The sequence below is a fragment of the Carlito syrichta genome, unplaced genomic scaffold (genome assembly GCF_000164805.1).
Source record: "Carlito syrichta isolate Samal-C Ts95f unplaced genomic scaffold, Tarsius_syrichta-2.0.1 Scaffold314121, whole genome shotgun sequence".
NCBI lineage: Eukaryota > Metazoa > Chordata > Mammalia > Primates > Tarsiidae > Carlito > Carlito syrichta.
In genome coordinates this window covers 776,545-786,247 of record NW_007258217.1, presented here as the reverse complement: position 1 = coordinate 786,247, position 9,703 = coordinate 776,545, and the positions used below count along the sequence as shown (strand labels likewise).

General features: G+C 39.8%; 1 pseudogene; it reads left to right on the top strand.

The window, feature by feature from the left end:
• The first annotated feature begins 3,121 nt into the window (after positions 1 to 3,121).
• On the top strand, positions 3,122 to 8,695 carry LOC103273700 (annotated as a pseudogene).
• Positions 8,696 to 9,703: the final 1,008 nt, after the last annotated feature.

Sequence of the window (9,703 nt, the reverse complement as noted above, 5' to 3'; positions counted from 1 at the left end):
GATATAAATTCTCCTCTTACTACAGCTTTCATGGCGTCCCAGAGATTTTGGTAAGATGTTTCTTCATTTTCATTTATTTCCAGGTATCTTTTGATCTCTGTTTTGATTTCGTCATTGACCCAGGAGTTGTTTAGCATCTTGCTGTTTAGTGTCCATGTCTTTGTGGGTTTTGGGGGGACTTTGTTCGTTTCAATGTTTATTTTTATTCCACTGTGGTCTGATAAGGTGCATGGTACAATTTCAGTCCTTTTAAATTTGCTTATGCTTGATTTATGGCCACGTATATGGTCGATCTTAGAGTACGTTCCATGCGGTGATGAGTGGAATGTGTATTCTGTGGTCTTTGGATAGAGGGTTCTGTAGGTATCATTTAAGTCTATTTGATCAAGAGTCACATTGAGGTTTTGGATCTCATTGCTGATTTTTTTGTCCTGATGATTTGTCTAGGGTTGTGAGTGGAGTATTAAAGTCCCTAGCTATGATGGTATTAGAGTCAATATCTTTTTTTAGTTTACCTGTGTTGCTTTATGAAAGTTGGTGCTCCTATGTTTGGTGTATATATGTTTAGGATGGCTATTTCTTGTCGATGGATTGAACCTTTTTCATTAGGTAGTGGCCTTCTGTATCTTTTTAAATTTTTGATAGCTTAAAGGGTATTTTTTCTGAGATTAAAATTACAACTCCTCCTTTCTTTTGTGTTCCATTTGCCTGAAAATTTGTTTCCCATCCTCTTACTTTGAGTCTGTGAGTGTCCTTTCTAGTAAGGTGATTCTCTTAAAGGCAATAGATTGTTGCCTTGTGATATTTTATCCATTTTGCCATTCTATGTCTTTTCAGTGGTGCATTTAGTCCATTTACATTCAAACTAATTATTGAAATGTGAGAATTGATCCCTATATAATGTTCTTACAGTGTTGTTATTCTTCCTGTTTGTGTGTTGTCTTTCTTTTGGTTTTAGAGTTGGATCATGTGTGTTTTTAATCTTTTGCCTGTACTCTTGTGAAGAATGTTGTTGTTCTTTTTTCCTTTTCTTCTGTGTTCAATACTTTCTTAAGTGTTTCTTGTAGAGGTGTTCTTGTGGCAGCATAGGTACTTAGGGATTGGATATCTGGGAAAGATTTCTATTCTCCCTCACTGATGAAGAATAGCTTGGCTGGTAGGTTATTCTCGGTTGAAATTGTTTATCTTTTAGAACTTTGAAGATAAGGCTCCAAACTCTCCTAGCCTGGAGGGTTTCTGTAGATAAATCTGCTGCTATTCTAACTGGTCTTCCCTGGTACGTAGTTTGACCTTTTTCTCTTGCAGCCTTTAGGATTTTTTTACTTTTATACTTACTTTGTTTAGGCGAATTATTATATGTCTGGGAGTTGATCTTCGGATTTGTTGTCTTCCAGCAGTTCTCTGAATCTCTTGTGTTTGAATTTTTTCATCCTTGATGAGATGATGGAAGTTTTCTTGAATGATTTCATGAAATGTTTATTCCAGTGTGGCCTGTTTCTCTCTCTGCCCCAGGAAGACCAATTACTCTTAGGTTCGGTCTCTTGAAGTGATCATTCATCTCTTGAAGGTTTTGTTCTGTCTTTTTGAGCTTCTTTTCTATGCTTTTGACAGTTTGGGTTAGTTCTGTGTTTTGGTCTTTGAGTTCTGAGATTATTTCTTCTGCTTGGCTAATTCTGCTTTCCATGCTTATTAGTCTGTTATTCATTTCCATCACAGTATTCTTTACTGCTGTTATTTCTGACATCAGCTCCTTCCTATTTTCTGCTTGTCTCCCCTCAATTTTTAAAATTCTCCCTATTAATGTCTTGATGTCTGGGTTTGTTGTATGTGACCAGTCATTCTGGGTGCTCTTCATTGTTTGTGTTACGGAATCTGTTTTCTCAGTGTCTGATCTCCCAGGAGTCTGTGTGAGACCCATATTCTTCTTTTGGTTTTTCTTCATTTGTGTGTTTTTTCCCCCTACTTTTTCCTTCCCTCCACGTCACCATCTTCTTTAATTCTGTTATTCAGGAGTAGAGGGATTGCTTTTACTTCTGTTTGCTCAATCTCCTATTCTTTATGTATGCCCTCTACTTTGTTCAATTCTGGGGTTGCACTGTTGGTTTAGGGTGGTCTTTTTTGCAGTTTTGAGATTTACTTAAGGGGGGAGCTGTGATTCAAAATCTATCTGCAGGTCCTGGTATTCGCCGACAAGTGTATGGATAATCTGAAACCCACTTTCCACTGCCTTGGAATTTGTCCGTGCAGTGGGGCTGTAGGTTTACTCCCTAAAATAAAATGTGGGTAGCGGAGGGAAGAGAATGGAGCAGACAGTGGGGGGAAGAGAGGGGCAGGGAGAGAGAGGGGGGAAACAGGTGAGTATACCAACAAATGAGAGAGAGACCTAAACTGAAACAGATAAAAACAATAGACCACAGCTATAGACTAACCAACTCCCATACAAAAAAATAAATACATAAAACATACAATGCTGCTAACATACAAGCTAATCAACCACCTTATTGGTGTGCTGTTCCTCTATACAAAGATATGGTTTACAGAGAGGAGAAAAGAGAAGAAAAGGAAGAGGAAAAAAAGAAAAAAAAAAAGGAACAATACAGTAGGAATAGAATCATGTCATTAAACTAACAGAACCAATACTGTAGGAATAGAATCATGTCATTAAACTAACAGAACCAATCGAACCACTCTGAGACTTTTTGTTTAAGTCCAGTGTCCTTTCTGCTCTGATTTCTAGCTTTCTTTTCAAGCTGGTAAATTAGTTCACAGTTAGGGTCAGTTGCCCCTGGTCTGCTGTGAAGGACAGTTCAGATCACCCTCCATTCACAACTCAAATCTGGTCTGTGTTTTGGAAGCTTGTTTCTCCCGTTTTGGTGTTGTTACCTTGAATCGCCAGCAGGTGGTGCTATCTCAGCTGCTCGCCTCAGATGGGGTGGAGCCAGACAGGGGTGGGGCAGAGGCTGGAGATGGAAGCCTGTCTCAGAGCACACGGGAGGAGACCCACGGCCGGCAGGCCTTCACGGTGGCAGCAGAGGTCGCAGCGATCCCAGCAGATCTTGCCTGCAGGGGCTTCAAGGACTGAAGTTGAGGATCGCCCCAGGCACGGGTGGCACGATGCGCTATGGCCACCATGGAGGCCACAGCGGCGCCGGTGGCTGCTGTGTCTGTGGGTGCAGTGGTTGTCAGACCGCTGCGTTGCCCCAGCGGTGGTGACGGCCAAGCTCCGTGTGAAGAGCAGGCTGCCGAAGTTGGGGTCTGCAGCCCCTGGGGAGAGAGCCAGAGACCCTCTGCATTCTCCTTTGCAGAGGGTTTCATAGACCAGGTTGCCCTGTCGCCATCTTGCTGGAAGTCCCTAAAAAAATCTTTCAAAAATGATTGTAGATAGTCTGACTCAGCAATTCTACCTTCAGATTAATCTCAAAGAAATAGTATGACAAGTCCAAGAATATTATTGGTGCTTTAGCCTAATAAAAGTGCTTTTAAAACATTAGTTAATTGTACCATAGAGTATTAACCCAATTAAATCTTATGTAGTCACTAAAAAGAGTGATATATATTCTCCTGAGAGAGGATTCCTCATGAATCTCTCACATTTCTGTCTTGAGGGTAGAGGCACTGAATACCTTATCTCCAAACTGTCTTTACAAGGATACTTGCATAGCAAACAGCCTTGGGAAAGAGAGACAGTGCTTTCCTCCAGAGCAGAGAAAAGGCATGCTTACTACCCAGTATAAAAGATTCAGGTTCTTTAAGATCAGAGTTCTCCTGTAAGACAACCCAGGGTGTGTGTGCAGGTGATACAGATTTTTCAGTTCAGCCTGGGCTTTAAGAGTGTCAGCTCAATGGTTCAGCCAACCAAGCCCCAGAGAGGGTAGTCTTGAGGGGCTGGTAAGCCTAGCCCTGGAAGTATTGGCTCAAATGGACTGGCAAGCCAGGCCCTAAGAGTGTTGCTGATTGGGTGGCCTGGCAAGCCCTAGCCCTTGGAGTGTTGGCTCTGATGGGCTGGCAAACCAAGCCCTGAGAGTTGATGCTGGTTCAGTGGGCTGGCAAGCCTAACGCCCGAAGTGTCCCAGCTTCCGAGTCTCATCTTCTTCCAGCAGCTCTCCTGGTTCAGCTGGCTCCGTTGGCTGGCAAGCCAGTCTCTGGGGTGCATGGTTCTCCAGCTCTGATGATCTTCTGCAGCTCTTTGGGTTGGGGATCTTCTGCAGCTCTTCTGCAGGTTGGGGTTCTCGTCTCTATGCCCTGGAAGAATGAGGGACACAGAGAACCAGAAAGTGAGAAAGCAGGATTTACTGATAGGACAGAAAAACTCCACAGTGGGAGGGGACCCAAGGGGGTTGCCAATTTAGAGCTGAAACCGGTGCTTATACAGTCCTAAGACTGAGCCAACTGTCTAGTACTAGCTGTGAGTGGATTGGTTGGCACTAGCTATTCTGATTGGACCAATCAGCAAGAGGTAGGGGCCTAATAATGCACTAATTGGTCAGTACTTGGCAGGGAGGTGATTTGTTGTTTTTTGATCCCAGCAGTGAGTACTTCAGCTCTAGCTTGAGAGTTTTGTAGGGAGCTTGTTTTCCAACATGAATGCACCAGCCTGTGAGACCTGCCTGGAGTTTGTAAGTTTGCAACATTGTTACTATAGGACCTGCCCTGTCTGCCTGCCTTGCCTTTCTCTAGCTATCTCCTGTTTCACAAGTATCACCTGGCCCTCTTTGAATGCTCTGCAGAATTGGGGCTCTGGGAATTGATGTAAGAAAATACTGATACTCTAGCTACTACTATTTCTGTGAGCAAGTCATTTATTTTTGACCCAGGAGTCTTGCATCTTTTTTCAGTGCAATGAACTGTACATTTATGTCCCTCCAAGTTCATATGTTGAAATCCTAATCCTCAAGACGATGATATTAGAAGGTGGAACCTTTGAGAGGTGTGATGGTTAATTTTAGGTTTCAGCTTGACTGGCCTATAGGATATCCAGATAGCTTGTAAAACATTACTTCTAGGTATGTCTATGATGGTGTTTTCAGAAGAGATCATTATTTGAGTAAGTAAACTGAGTAAAGAAGACCATCCTCATCAATGCACCATCCAATCTGTTGAGGGCCCACATAGAGCAAACAAGCAGGGGAAAGGTGAATGTGCTCTCTCTGTGTGAACTAGGACATCCATCTTCTTCCCTCAGGTATCAGTGCTCCTGGTTCTCAGGCCTCTGGACTCAGAACCAGACTTAAACTAGTGGTTCCTCTAGTTCTCAGGTCTTCATACTTAGACTGAGTTATACCATTGGTTCTCCAACATGCAGATGGCAGATCATTGGACTTCTCAGCTTCCATAATTACATGAGCCAATTCCCATGGTAAACCTTCTCCTCTATCTCTCTCTGTATTTCTTTCTATCTCTCTCTCTCTCTCTCTCTCTCTCTCTCTCTATCTATCTATCTAATCTATCATCTATCTATCTATCTATCTGGTTCTGAAGAACCCTGACCACACCAGTTCATGGTTGCTTTTAATTTATTTAACCAGATTCCCACAGATAGTTCCAGTTTTTGACTAGTATAAACAATGCTACAGTAAATCTTATATAGATGCCTTGACAGATTAAGAGAATATACCTGTCAACTAAATAAAAATATTCTCAAATCTGCTGAAGTGTTTTGAACACAGCAATTGATTAAGAGCCCGATAGTCTCATTTTACAACACTAAGTCAAAAAATGGTTTTAGGAAAGAAAAACAGTTAAATAGTGCGTGTAGCATGATCTCATTTTGAATATATGAATAAGTAGAAGTCTGGAGGGGAGTTACAGAAATGTTAGCAGTGGTTAATTCTGGGTTTTAACGTTTATTCCTCTTTATAATCTTTCATATTTTCTGACTTTTTTGTACTGTGCATGCATTAGTTTTGTAATCAGAAGGATAATAAAACCACTAAAATTAAGAAGCACTAGACAATCAAAGTAAGAGTAAAACATGAGATATAGACACAATATGACATCAAAAGATATGAACTAAAGGTTTCATGTAAAAAAAAAAGGTGACAGATTTTAATTAGTATAGTTTGATGCAGACTTTACTTTTCTTGAGTTTAGGGTAAAGAAATGCTTTTCCAGTAAAGCAGATGTGGGTATTAGCAAAAAGAAAAAAAAAAAAAAAGATGTGCATTTATTATTTTACACGTTTTGCATACTTATTTTCCCCTATATTTATTAATCAATTCTACTTCTTGAGTAACTACTTTCTATACCTAGTCTTGTTTTAGATGCCACACCAGTTTCACTATCAGGAACAGGTAATAATATGTAAAACATTTGCTTTACAGTGATTTTTACCTAGACGTTTCTCCGTTTGTGATTAGTTGAGGACTTTATTTTGTTTCATTGTTCTTTTGATCATTTTATTACTCATTATTCCATTTTCTAGAAGTGTGTGGATTTGTGAAAGGATGTGGACTTAAAATGAAGTGTCATCAATTTAGCCACATACTGATCAAATGTGTGTCTTATAGAGAATTTATAGTGAGTTCCCTGACACTTTAGCTGCTCATTTTTGGAAAGAACGCATATGTGTGCATTAGAAGATTTATCAATTAACAGATAGCTAGCAGTTTAATGGAAAGTTGTCCTTAGCACAGTTTACATGGAAATGCCAAAGCATATGACGACAGCACTGAACTTGCACATTTCCTGGTTAGCAATCATTGGATTAGGCCCTTGTGCTTATCCTCAGTAGTAGAGAGCTATTTTCTACTAAGATTTCTTTTTAAAAAAACTCTCTTTCTATCAGCAAAAAATGACTGTCCTGGTGATTTCCAGAGATGCCATCCTGTGTCTGCTCACCATGTAGTCCAGTATTTTTGTGTGGGTAATGTTAATGATTTCCTCTGACTCTGTGATAACATTTCTGACCTAATACTCTGGAATGAATATATCCTTTCAACTCACAGAAACACCTGGTAGACCAGGAAGCATTTTAATTTATTCAAGGGGAGACATTCAGTTCATGATGGGGGAAGTTAGTTAATTTGTTAAGTCTGTAGTGAGAATTTAAATGCTAACATTAGGCTTGACAGAATAGTTGATGATATTTGGTCATGTTTTGGCTTTCTAAAATCCTTTGGTTGACTTAAGAATAAATCATTACAGACAGGCCATTAAATCTTATGAACTATGAACATGCTTAATAGCCCAGTTTAATGAAATGCTGTGAGTTTGTCCATGGGCCATTGCTTTTACCTGAGCCATACCCACATTTCAAATATGGCTGACCATCTAAAAGGTGATTATGTCACGAAGAGAATAGAGTGACTGGTGCCTTTTAAAAGCATTTGATTGCGTCTGACCTTACAATAAAGTAAAATTTTGGTAATATTAAAGTAGATCCCCCTTATCTGTGGGAGATATGTTGCCCCTAGTGAATAGCCAAAACTGTAGATGGTACTGAATCCTATATACACTATGTTATTTCCTATATATACATACCTATGATAAAGTTTAATGTATAAATTAGGCATAGCAAGAGATTAGCAGCAGTAATAGGATAGGATAATTTGCTAGGCATGGTAGCGTGTACCTTCCAGCTACTTGGAAGGTAGAGGCGGAAGGATCGCTGGAACCCAGCAGGTCGATGCTGGGGTGGCCTTGAGTGTGCCACTGCACTCCAACCTGGGTGATGGAGTAAGACCCCAACTCCAAAAAAAAAAAAAAGAAAAGAATAATTATAGCACCATACTATAGTAAAAGCAAAATAAAGGTGACTTGAACACAGGCAGTGCAAAACCTCAACAGTTGATCTGACAATCTAGCTGGCTACTAAGTAACCATCAGGTTGTGTTTACAGCATGGATAAGTTGGCCAAGGGAGGACTCACATCCCAAGAGGGGTGGAACTGAACAGTTCATGATGAAAAAACTTGTGAATTGTTTATTTCTGGAATTTTCCTTTTAACATTTTTGGACCATAGTTGACTGTGAGTAACTAAAAATGCAGAAAACAAAACTGTAGATAAGGAGGGACGACTTTGCTGAGAATATTTGTCAACTAAGGAAACTTTTGGTTATGGTAACTGTGTGATTAAAGTAACTTCTGGCCAGCTGTGGTGGCTCATGTCTGTAATTCACAACTGAAGCAGGAGGACTGCTTGAACTCAGGAGTTTGAGACTATTCTAGGCAACATAGTGAGACCTCGTCTCTATAAAAACAAAATATGGATATTAGCCGGATATGGTGACATGTACCTGTAGTCCCAGCTTCTTGAGAGGCTGAGGCAGAAGGATGGCCTAAGCCCAGGAGGCTGAGGCTTCAGTAGCTGCAATTGTTCTATTGCACTCCAGACTGGGAGACCCTGACTCAAAAATAAAAAAAAATAGAGCTGCCGCAGGCCGAGAAACGGGCTGCCAAGAAGGTGTCCGAGGCTGGTAAGAGGAAGAAGAGGAGACTGAAACAGGCCAAAGAAGAAGCTCAGGCTGAAATTGAACAGTACCACCTGAAGAAGAAGAAAGAGTTTAAGGCCAAGGAAGTTGAGGCTCTGGGATCCCATGACAGCTGCAGCTCTGAAGTGGAGAAGGAAACCCAGGAAAAGATGACCATCCTCCAGACCTACTTCCAGCGGAACAGGGATGAAGTCTTGGATAACCTCTTGGTCTTTGTGTGTGACATCCAGCCAGAAATCCATGAAAACTACCACATAAGTGGGTAAGGGAAGATCAGCATTTTGGATGTCTTCATAGAATATGAGGCTTTAGCAAAGCTCAAGTTTTATTCCTATGAAAAGGTGTTATTTCTTTATATTACGTAGTCGGCCCCTTCACTTTTTGGAGAGCAGCAAATCTAGCTTATTTGTACAGACTTAGAGTTTTTCTAAAGATGTCCTCTTTTTGCCTTGTATTTCTTGAGGTATCCTTTTCTTATTTAATGGGTACATATTGTCTGTTTTCTCGTGTCATTTGGCTCTAGCAACATGTATATCAGTGTTGACCTTTTCTTTCTTAGGTCTAGGAAAAAAAACCTCAATTATCTGAAGAAAGAAAGGGATTAAATAATTTTTTTTCTCAACACTTTCTTGAAGGTCAGGGATTTATCTATGAAAAAGTAATAAATAGTTATTTGTAACCTGTGTGAAGCAGCAGCCAGCTTTAAAGTAGTCCATTCCTCCTAATAGTTAGAACAATGAATACTGGTATAATTGGGTTGCTTTTAGTTTCTCTTAATCAAAATTAGTAGACGATGGAATTCAAGAACTTGTTACATGTTATTATTTGGTGTACCAATAACCATTTAAAAGTAAAGGCTTTTTGTCATGCAAAAAACAAAACAAAACAAAAAACTTCTGACTTTATGGTCTATGAAAATGATGACTAAAAAGGTTGTTTTTTGTTCCCATTTATTTGATTTGCTTATTTATTTTTAATTTAATTTTTGCTAGATATGGTGTCTTGTTGTGTTTCCCAAGTTGGCCTCGAACTCTGTGTTCTAGAAACTCTTGGGTTCAAACATTCTTCCTGCCTCAGCCTTCTTAGTAGTTGGTAATAAAGGTGCGAGTGTCATTGTGCCTGACCTACAACATTTATTTTTAAAAAGCAACTCTAGTTTTCCCTAAAAGAAAACAATGATTTGTCTCTTGATTTTTTAAAAATATTTTTATACACAAGGTGACATATGTTCTTATCTCATAGTTTTTGCAAAAAATGGAAAGGAGTTTATTGTG